Source organism: Pan troglodytes, chromosome 10, assembly GCF_028858775.2.
Source record: "Pan troglodytes isolate AG18354 chromosome 10, NHGRI_mPanTro3-v2.0_pri, whole genome shotgun sequence".
Taxonomy (NCBI): domain Eukaryota; kingdom Metazoa; phylum Chordata; class Mammalia; order Primates; family Hominidae; genus Pan; species Pan troglodytes.
In genome coordinates this window covers 49852692-49871728 of record NC_072408.2, presented here as the reverse complement: position 1 = coordinate 49871728, position 19037 = coordinate 49852692, and the positions used below count along the sequence as shown (strand labels likewise).

The 19037-nt window shown below is 39.2% G+C and overlaps 1 protein-coding gene across 6 annotated transcripts in view; it reads right to left on the bottom strand.

Annotated features, from left to right (window-relative positions):
* The window catches only part of SCAF11 (SR-related CTD associated factor 11), a 75233-nt gene extending 56486 nt beyond the window's left edge, over window positions 1-18747 (bottom strand). For 2 of the 6 annotated variants that reach the window (XM_001165201.6, XM_016923575.4), the window contains exon 1: window positions 18247-18747. The gene's annotated coding sequence lies outside the window, so the exon portion shown is untranslated. The remainder of the gene's footprint in view (window positions 1-18246) is intronic. The other 4 variants (XM_054663352.2, XM_063786746.1, XM_016923576.3 and 1 more) reach the window with 2 other exon arrangements.
* Between the last annotated feature and the right edge of the window lie 290 nt (window positions 18748-19037).

The following is a 19037-nucleotide window of genomic DNA, read 5'->3' as shown; positions in this document are numbered from 1 at the left end:
CTTCTTTCCTTAAACTTCATGAACCAACCTCTGCTAGCTTCAAACTTTTCTTCTGCAGCTTCCTTATCCCTCTCAGACTTCATTGGCTTGAAGAGCGTTAGAGCCGCGCTCTGGATTAGGCTTTGAGTTAAGAGAATGTTACGACTGGTTTGACCTTCTACCCAGATCAGGCAAACTTTCTTCATATCAGTGACAAGGCTGTTTGGTCTAATTTCAATATTGTTGAGAAACAGGGAGGTCCAAGGAGAAGGGGAGAGATGAGAGAACAGCTGGTCAGTGGAGCAGTCAGCACACAGGCAAACATAAGTTACCTGTCTTATATGGGCGCTCTTCGTGGTGCCCCAAAATAATTACAATAGTAACACTAAAGATCACTGATCACATATCACAACAGATATAATAATAACAAAGATATTTGAAATACTGTGAGAATTACCAAAATGTGAAAGAAACATGAAGTAAACACAAGTTGTTGGAAAAATGGTGGCAAACCTGCTTGATGCAGAATTGCCACAATCTTCAATTTGTAAAATATGCAGTATCTACAAAACACAATAAACTGAACTGCAATAAAAAGAGGTATGCCTATATGTGTACATTTAACACAAGATAACTGCAACATAAAGGGGGAAAGGTAAAGGGACATACATGGTGGTAAGACCTCTATTTCACTTCAAGTGGTAAAATATCAATTCTAAGTAGACTAAAATTTTAAGTATGTATAATTCTTAGAGCTACCACTAAAAACATTAGTCAACGTCTTGTGTCGTTCCGCCTTCATTTCAAGAAGGGTGAGTAAAGTACAGTAAGATATTTTGAGACAGCCCACATTCGCATAACCTTTATTACAGTATATTGTTATAACTGTTCTATTATTTGTTATTGTTAATCTTTCCTGCACCTAATTTATAAGTTAAACTTTACCATGAGTATGTACATATAGGAAAAAACATGATAGACATAGAGTTTGGTACTATCTGTAGTTTCAGGCATCTACTTGAAATATATCCCACATGGAAAAGGGGTAACTACTATACCCAGTTCCCTTCAAATCAGTCCGAGTTGGCCAGTTAAAATGGGATACTAAAAAAATGTTCAAATAACCCAAAGAAGGAAGTTACAGAGGAACAAAAACAGAGGGAACAAACAGAAAATAGACTTGAACCCAAACATATCCATATTTAAAATATGTGAGATGTAGCAAAAGCACTATAGTATTAAATTTCTTCTATCAGAAAAGGTCTCAAATCAGTAATTTAAACTTGCACCTTAAACTAAAAAAGGAGCAAAGTATATACAAAACTGGCAGAAGGAAGAAAATAAAGGAACAGAAATCAATGAAATTGAAAACAGAAAAACAGATAAAAATCAATGAAACCAAAAGCTCATTCTTTGAAAAGATCAATAAAATTTAAACCTCTTGCCAGACTGATGATGTAGATAGCCTGAATAGCCTTAGGACTATTTGAAGAAATTGAATTTGTAGTTAAAAGCCTTCCAAAAAAGAAACCTCGAGGCCCACATAATTTCCCTGGTGAATTCTAAGAAATATTTAAAGGAGAAATAACACCAAATCAACACAATCTCTTCCACAAAATGGAAGATGAGCACTTCCCAAATCATTTTATGAATCCAGCATTATCCTCATGCAAAAAAAAAAATAGTACATGAAAAGAACAAATTTATATTCTGCTCCTCATCAAAACAAAAACTATGGTACATTCAATCATATAATGAAATACTGCTCAGCAATAAAAAGGAATGAACTAGCATTTCATTCAACAAATTGTATGCATCTTAAAGGCATTCTATTTTGTGAAAGAAGCCAGTCTCAAAAGGCAACATATTCTAGAATTGCATTTACATGCAAACCTATAGTGATGAAGAACTTGTTAGCAGTTACCTGGGTTAGGGGAATGTATGACAACACAGTTTTTGGCGGGGGTGGGATGATAGAACCATTGCAAATCTTGACTGTAGTGGTAATACAGATCTATACATGTATTAAAACTCATGGAACTATACACCTCAAAAAGCTCAATTTTACTGTATATAATAAAAGTTAAACTTTCTTAAAAAGACTAACATGAGAGCAATTTTTTGAAAATATTATGAACTAAAATATAAATTGTTAACATTTTCAGGAAAGGCACTTTTTCACTGTCAACTTCATAGTTTCAGTTGTTCCAATTCTTATAACTACTGCCAACACAGAAGGCACCCAAATTATACTGCCACAAGATGAGCTTGGGAGGGGGTGTTTGAATGTTTTATCTCTGCTTTCTCCATTTCTACAGCACTGACAGGTCTGAGAGACAACAGATATCTATAACCTGTACAGATATAGATTAAAAACAACAGGCTCAATTTAACAACTGCACTAAATTCTAAGGCAGAGTTGCAGAAACAGATCAGTTCCAAAACCCTAATGATAGCATGGGTGATCACCAAAAGAAGACATCTATTATGACTCCCAGTTAGGTTACACTCTTATGTGACAGTCATCCACTCTATGGGAAGAATATATTTACAATGCAGTACTTTATTTAAGAAAATACAAATGAGTGCCTTTTATGTGCCTGGATAGTTTACCATGAGAGTCTGAAAAATCATCAAATGACAGGCTTCCATTATTTCTCCAAATAAGAAACAACTGTAAACAGTAGCATATGTCCTTTGATAACTTCAATATATTTATGCAATTGTTGTCTAATAACCCCACCCCTGCCCTTTTAGTGCAAAGAACCTGAGAGTAGAATAACTGGATTAAGACTGTCCTGCTCCACCAGGTTCCAAAATACCTGTGTTGGGGAGGAGTGTTCCTCCTCCCAAAATACACTAATAGGAAAAACTAAACTGATATTAGTAAGATACTAGTTGTCAATGTCTTAGGACATAACCTAATATATCACCCCACCCCTGCTTAAGTTATGGAGGACAGAACACAAAGAGTTGGTTACACAATCTTCATTTATCCTCAAGATTCTCATCCCCATTTACTGAAGTACAATGACATAACTAATTTATATGCTAAGGGCAAACCTAAAGCTCTCTTATATTTATTTCCGCCAGGCAATTTCTGAATGCCTGTTACAGGTACTTTTAAGGGATGAGTTATACATTTGGAAAAGTAGAGTTTACACGTAGAAAACTAAACTTTATGCCTATTAGTGACAAAAAGCAAAAGAGCAGTGAGATGTTACAGACTCATTTTACAACCAAACTTCCCAAGAAGACTACAGGAGCACTTGGATCAACAGCACTGTATTTTCACATCTGGGAGGCAGAATAACAAAGAGAAGAAAGGCATCTTGGATGGAAGTATGGAAGTAGAGGAAGAACTGGTGAATTTTTATCCTTTTAAGAAAAACAGGAAAACTGTCAACTATATTTTTACTTCAACACTTGGTGTACCCTGGAAAGACTTCTGAGCAGAAATGACAATGCCTGTCCATCTACTCACCTCCCAAAAAAGGGAGATGGGAAAATTGTGTAGGGCATAGAAAATACTTGCAAATAATAAAGAAAGCTCTCTTAGTTCATTTGTGCTGCTGTACAAAAACAAACAACAAATAAAAACAAACAAACAAAAGACACTTGAGACAGGTAATTTATAAAAAATAGAAATTTCTCACACAGTTGTGGAGGCTAAGAAGTTAAGATCAAGGCATCAGCAGGTTCAGTGCCTGGTGAGGATCCGGTCCCTGCTTCCAAGATGGCACCTGTTACTGCATCTTCAAGTATTAGGTGGTGGGGCTTTTAGGAGGTGATTAGTCTGTGAGGGCTATGCCCTCATGGATGGAATTAGTGCCTTATAAAAGGGCCCTGTTAGTTCTCTCCAGCCCTTATAGAAGGCACTAATTCCATCCATGAGGGCAGAGCCCTCACAGCCTAATCACCTCCTAAAAGCCCCACCACTTAATACTGTTGCATTCAGCATTAAGTTTCAACATGAATTTTGGAGAGGGCATAAACATTGAAACCACAGAAAAATCCTAAGAGTTAAAGGGGGAGAATTAGTGAAAATAAATGACCACATAAAAATGCTTGTCACAGAAAAATGAGAATGGATTTAATAGGAAAAAAGGGATGATGTTCAAAACACTACTTCTGAAATTCTACCCCGTTCTGTTTAAACAAGATTTTTAAAACTTTACAGAGTTTCAATTCCAGAAATTAGTTTATTTTGCACAAATGCTGAAAGTTACTCTTTTGTTGGTTTCTTGAGAACTGATCACTTTCTTCATACTAATCCCTTACAAATTGGTACAAGTAGTTATTATAAAACCAAGACAGAAAAAAGCAATTATCTTGCACAGTGTAAACAGGACATCTACTCTTTTCTCTAGCTATGCCTATTATCTGAATTTCTCAAACACAAACTCATCCTTCTAGGTATCTCAGAGATAAGTACAATTATGTTACATAAATGTATATGTATCAATGTGCCCTCATATGAATATTTTACACATAATTTGAAGAAGCATTTCACAATCCTACTCCTATGAAATACAACTCTAACCCAGATACCGATTGTATTACATACTATGCAAACTTAAAATTAAAAAAAAAAATTTCTGCCACATTAGCATAAGGCATGAATAGATATTGGGATTCTTTCCTAAATGTAATCATATCACAAATGCTACAAATGCCCATAACCTAGATTTTTGTGTAAGCGTTTCATATTATTTTTGGCTACTACTTTCTAACAGGTCACGAATGATCTCATTTAACTTTTATAGAACCTGGTGAAAGAGGCATCTCAATTTTACATACAATGAAAATAAGTAACATGCCCAAGATCGAAAAGCCAGCATTAAGTAGTAGGACTGGAACCCATCAGCAATTTACCAACAAATAACACAAATATTAATCCAAGTCACCAGAAATTATGAGTATTCAAACAACAAGAAGTGGTAACATTCTTAATGATTCAAATGACTGCAAAAATGTTAAGCTTTTAACCTGCCTTCTTTATCACTATATTACTAGGATCCAACAGCATGCCTTCAAAGGAATGCCCAATTATTTATGGATATGTTTAGCAACCATAGCACATGTTATTTGTCAGGCATGATTCTAAACACACTTAGTCCCTCTCTCTACATATATTAACAAACCACTATGATCTTGAGAGATTAACTTCATTTTACAGTGATACTGTCATTACCCCCATTTTATTGTGGAAACACCTAGCAAGTGATGGAGCTGGGACTGAAATTCAGATAATCAGGCTCCCTTATGCTCTTAACCATTGACACTAAACGGCCTAATACACAAAAAGATCTCTATAAGGGTCATAAGTTACCCAACAACTCACCTGAACACCATATCCTTACAGTATTTATGTAACTAATTAAGTAACATTTATCTGATTCCAGTGGTAATAAATAGCAGCTAACTCTATGTTCCATTCTCTTAAATTAGCTCTATTTAGTGAGTGACTCTCATGCCCTTTTAGTGCAAAGAACCTGAGAGCAGAATAACTGGATTAAGACTGTCCTGCTCCACCAGGTTCCAAAATACCTGTGTTTGGGAGGAGTGTTCCTCCTCCCAAAATACACTAATAGGAAAAACTAAACTGATATTAGTAAGATACTAGTTGTCAATGTCTTAGGACATAACCTAATATATCACATCATTTAGAATAGTTTGTTTTAGGGAAACAGGGCAGGTGATTTATAAATTAACAAAATAAAGAAATATTGTCAAAGAGTATATATAGTTGGTTTTTGGAAGAGACAACTCAGACCAAAATAATGCTGTTAGAGATTGAGTGATATTCGGATTATCACCTAAATGTAATCTTATTATAAATGCTACAAACTGCCAACTACCTTTTCAAGTGAAATTTCTAACTGGTCAGTCTTCTGCTATGTTCACCATGACTAACACAGGATATGATTTGTTCGACACCATAAAAGTATATCAGTAAGACATGTTAATGAGAAAGGAAACAGGGATGAAGAGTCAAAAACGATGAATGAACTCATCCCTAAAACAAACTATTCTAAATGATGTGATAATGTAGAGAACAGTCTTACAAATCCATGCCAAAGAAATAACCCTGATATTAATCCAAGTCCCTTAAAGTTGTATCAAAATAATCTCTAAACAAATAGCCCCTTACAGCTCTGAGATTCCTGTCTCCCAAAAAGATCCAAAAACCGAAACACCATTCTCCCATTTTCTGGGGAATAACTATAATCCGTCATCCTTGAATAAATACGTTTTTGTTTTTTATCTCATTTCCCCAAGTTATTCTAGTTACAGATTAACTCTAGGCTGTTCACGGGGCTATTCAGTCTGAAAATCTGGAGTATTCTCCCTAGCCCACTGGTTTTCAAATTTCTTAAGTTTTAGAAATATTTGATTCAAATTTTATTTTCAGACATATTTTAGAATATGGTTTTGGCCAACACAAAGTAGGCCCCATTATAGCCTATCTCAAAAAATCTGGGCAGAATACTAAAGGAATTCATCTGAGTACTACACTCTGAAAAGTAAATTAAAGCGGGTGGAATGTGGAGGGGAGTAAAAATCTGGAGAAGTGAACTGCATTGAGTCTTCCTGTTTTATTTTTCATCTTTTCTCTCATAGCTTTGTCCTAAGGGTGGCTACACGGTGGCAGTGGCAGGTGGCTAAAAGTCTGAGAGAAGTCCCATTTTTCTGGGCATTTCTAGCCAAAGGAACCAGGAAAAGGGGACACTGCAGGGTGGAGAAAAAATCCTGGAGAGAGTCTGATCAAGGGGATTCCTTAATTCTCTGCATGAATCTACACAAGTCCTAGCTGAGCTATGCAAGCATTCAGTTAGCACAGGACAGACCCAGGGCAATACAGCAAAGACTTTGAAAACTAAACTAAAGGTGAACTATCAACCCCAAAAGGTAAGACAAAGTTTGTAGTCTGAGGCCAGGCATGGTGGCCCATGCCTGTAATCCTAGCACTTTGGGAGGTAAGGTGGCAAGATTGTTTGAGCTCAGGAGTTCAAGACCAGCCTGGGCAACATAGTGAGACCTCATTGCTACCAAAAAAAAAAAAAAAAAAAAAAAAAAAAATTAGCCAGGTGTGGTAGTGCACACAGACAGTCCCAGCTACTCGGGAGGCTGAGGCAGTAGGATTGCTTGAGCTATGGTCGTGCCGCTGCACTCCAGCCTACGCAACAGAGTGAGACCCTGTCTCAAAAACAAAACAACAACAACAACAACAACAAAAACCTCACCAAAATGTACGGTCTGAATCTAAGGGGCTGTTTGCTAAAACAAAACAGAAACAAAACATCTCTAGAAGACTATTTACAGGACCTAGAATCTACATAACACAATATTGTCCAGGATACAGTTCCAACTTACTTGATATACAAAGCACCAGAAAATGTGACCAATTCTCAAGGGAACAGAAAATCAATAACTGCCAACCCCAACATAACTCAAATATTGGAATTATTGAGGATTTTAGCTATTATAACTATTCTCCATGGAGAAAAAAATTAACACTTTCAAAAAAATGAAAAGACAGAATTCTCAACAGTGAAATAGTTTAAAAAATTAAAATTTTAGAGGTAAGAAATATGTCTAAAAAAAGGGTACAATAACAGAATAGAAATGCAAAGGAATGAGTCAGTGAACACGAAGCCAAATCAACAGAAACGATCTAATCTGAACAGAGAAATAAAAGAAAGAAGAAAAAAATAAAAAGTCTCAGGGTCCTGTGGACAACATCAAAAGTTTTATTTGTCACTTGAGTACCAGAAAGAGGAAGAAATTGGTACAGAAAAAAATACTTGAAGAAATAATGTTCATAAGCCTCCCAAACTTGAAGAAGGGCACAAATTTAGAAATTCACCAAGCTCAGAGAACACCAAATAAGATAAAGGCAATAGAAAAACATGCTTATAAATCATAATCAAAGACGGGGCACAGTGGCTCAAGCCTGTAATACTAGCACTTTGGGGGGCCGAGGCGGGTGGGTTGCCTGAGGTCAGGAGTTCAAGACCAGCCTGGCCAACATGGTGAAACCCCATCTCTACTAAAAATACAAAAATTATCTGGGCATGTTGGCAGGCACCTATAACCCCAGCTATTCAGGAGGCTGAGGCAGGAGAATCACTTGAACCCGTGGAGGCAGAGGTTGCAGTGAGCTGAGATCGTGCCACTGCACTCCAGCCTGGGCAGAAAGAGCGAAACTCTGTCTCAAAAATCAATCAATCAATCAATCAATCAATCATAATCAACTGCAACAAAGCAAACATGAAGAAAAAAACCTTTTTTTACATTTATTTTTATGTCAATAGTTTTTGAGGTACAAGTGGTTCCCGGTTACATCGATGAGTTCTTTAGTGGTGATTTCTAGGATTCTTGTGCAGTTGTCACCTGAGCAGTGTTACACTGTACCCAGTATGTAGTTTTTTTATCCCTCACTCCCTGCCAACCTTCACCCTGAGTCCCCAAAGTCCACTGTATCTTTCCACTTATTTATTTTTGAGACAGTTTTGCCCTGTCGCCCAGGCTGGAGTGCAGTGGTGCGATCTCGGCTCACTGCAACCTCCACCTCCCAGGCTCAAACAATTCTCACGCCTCAGCCTCTGGAGTAGCTGGGATTACAGGCGCGCACCACCACACCTGGCTAATTTTTGTATTTTTAGTAGAGACGGGGTTTCACCATGTTGGCCAGGCTGGTCTCAAACCCCTGGCCTCAAGTGATCTGCCCATCTCGGCCTCCCAAAGTGCTGGTATTACACGTATGAGCCACTGCACGCAGCCCAAAGCCCATTATATCATTCTTATGCCTTTGCATCTTCATAGCTTAGCTCTCACTTATAAATGAGAACATACAATATCTGGTTTTCCATTCCTGAGATACCTCCCCTAGAATAATGGCCTCCAGCTCCATCTAAGTCGCTGCAAAAGACATTATGCCTGAGTAGTATTCCATGGTGTATATATACTACATTCTCTTTATCCACTTGTTGGTTGATGGGCACTTAAGGTTGGTTCCATATCTTTGCAATTGCGAATTGTGCTACTATAAACGTGTGTGCATGTGTCTTTTTCATACAATGACTTCTTTTCCTTTGGGTACTCAGTAGTGGGACTGCTGGATCAAATGGCAGATCCCAATATGTCAAAAATATTATCATTTCAACATGTAATAAATTTAAAAATTATTAAAGATGTAATCGATTTAATAATTGTTTAATGAGCTATTTTACATTCTTTTTGTAAAATCCAGTGTGTATTTTATACTTATAGTACATCTTAATTCAAATTAACCACATTTCAAGTGCTCAAGAGTCACATACTTAGTTACTGGCTACTCAACTGGACCATGAAGCCCTAATGCAATCACTAAAAAATAATACAAAGACTTAAGAGTTAAAAAACCAAGGGATACATTGAAAATAAAATATCAAAACATATTCATATAATCTAAAAAAGGACAAACACTTTGGGAGGCTGAGGCAGGAGGACTGCCTGCAGCTGAGTTCAAGACCAGCCTGGGTAACAGAGTGAGACACCTATCTCTAACAAAAATTTAAAAAATTAGCCGAGCGTGGTGGCATGCCTGTAGTACTAGGTACTCTGGAGGCTAAGGCAGGAGGATTACTTGAGCCCAGGAGGTTAAGGTTGCAGGGAACTATGGCCATCCCATAGCATTCCAGCCAGGGGACAGAGTGAGACCTTGTCTCTCCCCATACCTCCCAAAAAAGGAAGAAAATAGAGGAACAAACATTATTATATTAAATGTAAATAATGTAAATAATCGTGCACACCAATTAAAAGAGATTATCAAACTGGATTTTAAAGAAAGACTGAATTATATGCCTGTCTACAAGAAACTCCCTTTAAAAATAAAGATAGGTTAAACGTATAGAACAAGATATGTCAAATAATAATAAACGATGGTTGGAATGGCTATATTAATATGAACTATATTTTAAACCTTTTTAAAGAGTCTAAGTGGATTTGTTTACCCTCCATTCAATTTTAATTATATCTAGTTCTGTGGCAGTTTTGAAACAATGAAGCTATTTCGTTTCATGCATCTCCCTCATATTACTCAAGCTGATGCCTTAAGTAACTGGACATGCACAACAGTTTCTAAAGAAATATGACCTATTACATTAAAACTGTCCTATCTGAAGGGTTTTCTATGATGAAGTTTTCAGGTGAATGATAGCTTATAAATTTTTTGAGTCATTAATCTTTATTCCCCATTATAACAGCTTACAGAATCATTCTTCTTGACAAGCCATCTAGGCATACAAAATAGTGCTATACGTATATTTACATTAAAAAATCACCTATCGGGGCCGGGTGCAGTGGCTCATGACTGTAATCCCAGCAATTCAGGAGGCCAAGGCGGGCAGATCACTTGAGGTCAGGAGTTCGAGATCAGCCTGACCAACATGGCGAAACAGTTTCTACTAAAAATACAAAAATTAGCCGGGTGTAGTGGTACACGCCTGTAATCCTAGCTACTCAGGAGACTGAGGCAGGAGAATTGCTTGAACTTGGGAAGCAAAGGTTACAGTGAACCGAGATTGTACCACTGCACTCCAGCCTGGGTGACAGAATGAGACTGTGCCTCAAAACAAACCAAATAAAACCTATCATTTGTAGACTGTTTCATTGATCCCAGAGAATTTTTATAACAGTGTTGTTTTGGTTGCTGTCTTTCATGTTTGTACTTCTGTTTTGGTTTACTTTAAGCTGCTAAATAACTACTGTGGTCAGGGTACTGAGCCTGGTATTGGAATATAAAGACGGATTAAGATACTGTATCCCTTCCCAGTACAAAGAGTAGACTTGGAGACATAGGATACAGAAGATGAACAAGATAGCATATGCCAAGTGCCAAATGTGAGAAATAGGCAAAGAGTTTCTAAGACATTTTTTAAATGTACCAGTGGGGGAGTAACTAACGACTGAGGCAAGTAAAGAAAAATAATGATAATAAAGTGCAAAAAGTTAATGTTCTTAAGTCCAATTAGGACTTACGTTGTGCTTCCTTAGGTGGACTTCAAGTCTACCTCTCTGCCATTTATTTGTTTTGAAAGTGGTTTATAAGATGTTTAAATTGGGGATTTTGAGCTTAATGTAGTAGCAGAAAGGTGGCAGTGGTGGAGAGATGGAAAGTACGAGAAACTAGTTAGGAGAAAATGGAAAGAAGACTAGATATCAATAAAGAAGGCCTGATTAGGACTAAGCTCCCCTAGGGCACAGACCTAATAGACACATAGATATCAACAAACCTGGAGTTCAGAACTATGGGTAGAGTGAATGCCTACAATATACTACGTAATGAACTACACATTCTGGCACGTCTTTCCACATTTAATCCTCAAAATACCAGAACACGATACATTTAAAAAATTAAAACACCGTCAATACTGAACAACAGAACACTGCATTAAAAAGGCTTAAAAATCACCCACTAAACAAAGCTAACTTAAGAGTATGAACAGAGACAGAGTTAGCTGCTATTACCACTGGACTTAGATAAATGTTATTAAAAAATTAGGTGAGGAAATTGAGATACTGATTAGATCACCTATAAAAGGTGACAATCAGTCATCTAGGACAACCAGAGTTCAAAACCAGGTCTGACTGACTCCTAAACCTAAACACACACACACACACACACACACACACACACACACACACACACACAAAAGACTGAACTAATTTTTACCTTACTGTCAAAATTACAATAAAAAGACAACCCTAAAAGTACATCTGAGAAGTCTAGGGTAAAAGAAAGGATAAAAAAGGAAGAAGTTTAGTCTTATCCCTAATAGAGATGTGAGAGTCTTAAGAGGGTTTAAATTTACTCAAGAGGGTTTAAAGATTGAGAACACTTTTAATTTTCACTAAAAGTGTTGGTATAATAATCTTTTACAAAAAGGAATAAGTATAAACTTTAAAAGAACACGTCTGTATGCTGCTATTCTGGCTGGAGGCATTGGAGCCCAAGTTAGTGAGCAAAATGCCCATGTTACGAATAGTGAGGGAACCCAGATTAAGATTCTTTTTACCTTAATAAAAAGAAAAAGGGATTACTTCTTTTTAGACTCCTTCAACTTGGAACAGTCCCCCAGTCTTGACTTTCATGACCTTGTTTGTACTCCTTAAAGCTTATAGATTAGTTCTGTTGCAAAATGTCTTCCAATTTGGGTTTGCCTGATACTTCCTTTTTTTTTTTTCAGATGTAGTTTTCTTTCTGTAGGATGCCAGATATTTCCTTATGGTTAGATTCAGGTTGTACACTATTTGACAGTAATTATGATGTGTTTTTCTCATTGTGTCCTGTCAAATGGCATACAATTTCTGTTTGTCTCATTACTAATGATGTGCACTTTGATAACTTGATTGAGGTAATATCATCCAAGCGTCTTCACTGTGAAGTTACTTTTGTCCCATTGGTAATTAACATGCATTTTTGTGGAAAAGTATTTTGAGACTGTAAAATAGCCCATTCCTTATTAAACTTGCTATTTATTTATTCCGAGATTATCTCAGCTTTGGCTAGTGAAAGCCTTTCAAGATAGTTTCTGTTTTCTTTTGACTTGCTCTTCACACTTCCTTTTTTTTTTTTTTTTTTTTGAGGTGGAGTCTCACTTTGTCGCCCAGGCTGGAGTGCAGTGTGGTGATCTTGGCCCACTGCAAACTCCACCTCCCAGGTTCAAGCGATTCTTGTGCCTCAGCCTCCCATGTAGCTGGGATTACAGGCATGGGCCACTACACCTGGCTAAATTTTGTATTTTTAGTAGAGACAGGATTTTGCCACGTTGGCCAGGCTGGCCTTGAACTCCTGACCTCAAGTGATCCACCTGCCTTGGCCTCCCAAAGTGCTGGGATTACAGGTGTGAGCCACCACACCCAGCCACTTCCTTACTTTTGGACATAAGAAAATGAAGCTCACCTTGTATTTTCCCTGCCCCAGCACTGGAATCAACCATTCCTCCAAAGAGTGGTTGCTTTTAGTGGAGAAAGGTATTTAGAAAACAAGATTTGGATGCTCTAATTATTTCAATGTCTATGTGTAGAAAACCATGAATTGGTACCAATTTCTCCAATTTCAGTCCGCAAGATTTGTTCTTGTTTTCTCCATTACCAAATTTATAACTCCCTTCTCACCAGGAGAACTCTGACTCATTATCATTACTTACTAAATTTGATCAACCCCCTGCATGTGGCCAGTTTCCCATTGCCTTTGCTGTTCCCTACCTTCTTTGCATAACTTTTTTCTCTACTTAGGCTCTGACATCCTGTCCTGGGATGCACCCCTTACCCCATACTTCTTAGATACCCCATACTGAAGATTTTACCATTCTGTTTGAGCTCTAGTACCTTAATCTGATCTAGAGGTTCCTCTAGATCAGTGAAACAACTGAAGGCCGAAAGTCAGATGGACCCAGCTATAGATATTTAGCAACTTCTCTGACACTTAACAAGTCATTTAACTTCTCCAGAGCCCCAGACTCATTTCTGTAAAATGGACTAACACAGTCAACATTGCAAGGCTACCAAAAAGATCAAATGAAAATGTATGTAAAATGTCTACAACAGAGTGGCTGACACATAGTAAATATCTGATAAACATTAGCTGTCTTCTGTAATATGGGTGATAATTTCTTAAACTTTGATCTCAATACTTTTAGATCTAGTTAAGCAATTAGAGAAGCATCAATCTGAAAATAAGAACCTTACTGTCCTGCTTGTTCAAAAGGCCAATGAGCTTCACATTGTTACACTCAACAGAATTTTTTTTAGTTCTTACCTTATTAAGCTCTTATCAACACTTGACCCAACTCTCCTTGACTTCTCTCTCCTTGTAACATTCTCTTTCTTTGGTTTCTGTAACACCCCACTCACCCTCTACTTCTCTGATCTTCACGGTATTCTCTGGGAGCTCACATTCTTCCAGCAAAGTTTTTTAAATGTTAGAGGTCATTGTGGTTCCATCCTAGGCTTTTTTTCCCCCAAGCTATATTCCCTCACCTAGGCAATTTCATCCATACCTATAGTTCCAATTACCTGTATGGGCGATTCCAGTTTTCCATTTACAGCCAATACTTTTCCTCTGAATTTTAGAACCATGTATCTAATTGCTTACAGGAACTTCTACCTGAAAGCTCCAAAGGTACTTTAAGCCTGATATGTTAAAACCAAAAGAGCTCTGGTCCTTATCTGGCACAACCCAGGAATGTAATCCAGAAATCGTCTTTCAAATTTCTTTCTCCCTCACTTTCAATCTATTAACTGAGGCCTGCTGGTCTCAAATCCCATCCACTGAGCCCATCTCCACAATTATCATCCTAATTCAAGCTATCCTCATCTCTCCCAGACTACTAAAAAAGCCTGCTAACTAATTCTCCCAGATCTCTTGCTGCCTCTCTCCTCCCTTTCAATACACATCACCACAATCCTAGTTTTGCCTTCTGGAACTATAAGAAATTAATATGGCTTCTAAATGACAACATTTTTAACAATAAGATAGTTATACTGCTTGATATGGTTTGGCTGTGTCCCCACCCAAATCCCTCTTGAATTGTATTCCCATAATTCCCACGTGTTGCGGGAGCAACCTGTTGGGAGATAATTTGAATCATGGGGGCAGTTTCCCCCATACTGTTCTCATGGTAGTAAACAAGTCTCACAAGATCTGATGGTTTTAACAGATGTTTCCGCTTTTGCATCTTCCTCATTTTCTCTTGCCACCAACCACTATGTAAGAAGTGCCCTTCTCCTCCCACCAAGATTCTGAGGCCTCCCTAGCCATGTGGAACTGTAAGTCCAATTAAACCTCTTTTTCTTCCCAGTCTCAGGTATGTCAGCAGCATGAAATCAGGCTAATGCACTGCTCTACTCTTAGCTGAGGCATTCTTAGCTCCTTCTATATTAAGACAAATGATAGTTTCAAGGTCACATACTGTTATACTCCTCTAAAAACACAGACCCCTTAGGCTGGGTGTGGTGGTTCATTCCTGTAATCCCAGCACTTTGGGAGGCCAAGGCGGGATGATTACTTAGCCCAGGAATTTGAGACCAGCCTGGGCACCAAAGTGAGAGCTGTGATAACACCACTGCGCTCCAGCCTGGGAGACAGCGAGATGCTATCTGAAAGCAAAAACAAAACAAACAACAACAAAAAACAAGGACCCCTGAAATGAACATGGTCCACATGCATGGATATAAGTAACTTGGCAGTTTATGCCACAGACTGAGACTTGCTTAGTCTAAAGTTTCAAACCACAATCACTATTTGTAACATTTACAGCTGAAAGCAGGTTAATTCATTAACTTACATTGAAGGCATTGTTCAGGTGTTTAGGGACAAAACAGTGACAAACACTGACAAATGCTGATCTCACAGAAGATAAATTAGAGTGAAGAAAATAAACAATAAACCTAAGTTAGATTACATAATATGTTGCAAAATGATAAATGCAATGGAGAAAAATCTAGCATAAAAACAGATACAAAATATCGCGGGAAGGCTGTTGTTTTATACACAGTAGTTAGAGAAGACCACAACAGCGTAGGGGAAAGGAGATTGGAGAAAGGGTGAGGAGATGAAGTCAGAGAGGAAGAAGAGACTTAAATCATAGAGCCTTGTAGACCATAGGAGTATGGAATTTACTATGACTGAGAAGGGAAGCCATTTGAGAAAAGAAGTTACATGACCTGACATTTTATCAGGATCACTCTGGCTATGGAGTGTTAAAGACTGTAGATCAGCAAAGGTCACAGTGACTTTTTAGGAAGATATTTTTGAAAGCAAAATAGTGGTTGTGTTTTTACGTTAGGTATTGAATTTTTATGTGTCTATGTACTAGGAATTCATACATTAAGTTCATAGACACAACTTAAAAAAATACAATGCAAAGATGAGTTTTGGGAATAGCAAGAGAATGATATTGGATATTTTAACTCTGGGCTCTACTCAGCACTACTAACAGTTATTACTGCTCAGAAGCAAGACAAGGTGCAAGGTTATTAACTTATTTTGGGGGACAGACTATAATTAAAAATCTGGATTTTAAGTTTATTTCACTGGGCAAGGTAAGTCAAGGTACAATTTACATCTTAAAAGACAAAAGCAGGTGATAGCAGGGCTTGCTAAAGGGAAGTTACAATGAAAATTATTCTATAGTTGACTTTCTTTTTATTACTTTTATGCCTGCTACTCTAATTAAGGTGCTACAACTATCTCTGATATACTTTAAAAGTTCAGTATTAAGTTGATGGGTAGTATAGTACTGTATTTTCTGATTACTAAAAGATGTTACTGATGATGAATCAACAGTATCATGTAACTGCACTGATTCATCCTATCTCTGCTGAATAAAAGCACAGGTTTTCAAGAAAACTGTCTAAGCTCTAGTTGGTGCCAAAGGACGATAGAGAGCTAAGTAACTCCTGAAAAGTTTCGATCTTAACACACTAGCCCTATTACCACATGAAGGTATTAACAGAAAAAATTAAAAAATTATCCGTAAAATTTTCTCCATGACATGTTTTCTGGCAACATATTTAGAAACTTTAAATTTTCTTCTACAGTTTTCTTCCCCTTTATACTGAAGAATGTCTTTAAAGCATGAGTATACTTACAGTAAGCAAACATTCAAATTTTACCCCAGTGAAATCTTAAAATGTACTCAAACTCTCAGGCAAAAAGTTCACTATCTGAATGTGAAAAACTGAATGACTGTTAAAATATCTGCAAGCACCAAAAAATATTATAGCTAAAATGCAGCTACCCTAAGAACTGTTTTTAAAAAACTCACACTGCATAAAAAATATAAATTCAGATTATCCGATAGGATAATATAAAACAAAAGAAATCCAAAGACAGTTTCAAGATTTCATTTCTCTTGCTTAGTTAAAACAACAAAAACAAAAGGCCCATAAACTTTTTCTTGCATCTTTTAACCAAAATAGTGACATGATCAACCCAACTGCCAAAGAAACAGGAAAGAGAAAGCAATTGTTTAGAAACAGACTTGATTACATGTGAAAATTTTAATACAATTACTAATAAGATACAAAAACCAACCGTTATTTTAAAATGTACTGCCCTGATATTCTGCTGCTGAGGTAGGTAGTGATATGTAGAAATTAATTTCTTTTAAAACGAAAAAATAATGCATTTATTAATATGCTTTTCCCAAAATTCGGGGAAAATTCCCAAATCGGAGAAAAAAATTTAACATCAGCATCTACTACACAAAGCATTAAAAACATTTTTCAGCAGTTTTGCTTAAGTATCTTAGGTCAGTGGTAGCATGTTAGCCAAAATGTAATCCAAAATGAATGAACAACAGTCAGCTGGTAGACACTGTATGTAATACAATACGGAAATATATTGGAAGTATTTCAAAATTCAACATTTGAATCCGTGAATGTCTAAATCAAGTACTCCAAATCAGGCGTCTACTTTTGAAACAATACTTCAAAATACGTGTTGGTGGCAAGACCGCCGGCCATCTGTAGGAAATCTTTTTAATGGTTCAAAATTCCTAGGTCTGAGAAGGGGCGACTGATTAGGTTAAATTTATATCTCCCGGCCCCGTAGTTGTCAACCCAGGTAGCGAATTTAAAACACTGGGGGTGGATGAGTAGTTTGAAGTTCAGATCAAGGAGTAAAAAAGGCTGATGCTTAGAAGCGCCGGCTCTTCCCCATTCGCGCACTCGAGAGGTCACGGCGTAGTAAAGTTTGGTTTCACTAACGGGCTTGGACGCTCGCGACCAAAGTCTCCCAAGAAAAGCCGACACCGCGGTCGGGAGCGCCCGGAAGCTCAGCAGGACACGTTTCCACTGCAGGGTGGAGGGTGTCTGTGGCGGTTCTGGCGTGGAGCCCCTTCCCCCCCCGTAGGACCCTGCACCCAGACGGGGACAGGCTTCGCCAGCTAAGGCGGCGGGAGGCGCGTAGGCCACAAGGAGGAAATGGGACGGAGTGCGACAGAGAGGCGGCGGCGGCCCAGGGCCGGGCCGAGCCTCCCTCGCGGGGCAGCGAGAGGGAAAGGGGCCCTCCCGGCCGCAGCCTCCCCCACTTCGAGAGGCAGCTCCAACTTTCCTCCCAGCGCACGACGTCGCACGGGCCGCGCGAGATTCCGAAACTTTGTCAGCCCTCGCGTCGCCCTAGGCCCGCTCCAGCGCTCTGCGCCGGCCGCTAACCCTCGTCTCGCCCACACAGCTGCCCAAGCCCATCCACCCCGCGGGTCGACCAGTGTTTACCTCAGACCGAGGTCGAGGCGCTCGGTCCGGCCGCGGCCCGACAGCAGGTTCCCAGGTCCCAGTCACTCCGCTGCCAAGTTCCCCAACATGGACTCCTTCGTCCGCTTTGTGGTGTTACAGGGTCTCTGGGACACTGACTCCGCTGGCTCGGTCCGGAGGCGGCGGCGAAGCAGGGAGCGACCCAGGTTGCGCTGCTCCGCGCGGCTTGCGCCACCGCTACTCCCCCTTCCCCCGCCTTGTCTAGCCTCCTCCCTCCCCTCCCCTCCCTGCGCGTCTCCCTCCTCCTCCCTTCCCTCGCTCGCTCTGCTCACTGTCGGCGCGCTAAGGTGACGACGGCGGCAGCCGGACTCGCCACATTCTGCCTACTCGCTCGCTCTGGCCCTGAGTGCATGTTCGTAGTACCCAGTTGGGCCGCAGGGGGGCGCCGGCAAACTGCTGTTTGAGACCGAGAAGCGTGGTGGGTGGAGTCACGTCACGCGGCCTGTGAGCGGGAGGAAGGGCAGCTGCGCTGGAGGGGCCTTCTGGGAAACGTCCTTCCAGCACCGCCCTTCCAGCACCGCCCTTCGCCCACACTGCGGATGGTGCGCATGCGCAGCGCGTGGACTTTGGCCTCTGCCCTCCTTTGGCAGTTTTACAGGCTGCGTCGCGGAGGACAATGAAAGAGGCTTTAAGGGGACTGGACAGGAAGGATTTTGCGCAGGGTGTGCTCCTCTATCTTTATGGTAATCTGATATTGAAAAGAGTGTCCGTATGTTTGCGGTGGATTGAGTGTTCACCTGGCTGCGCTGCCC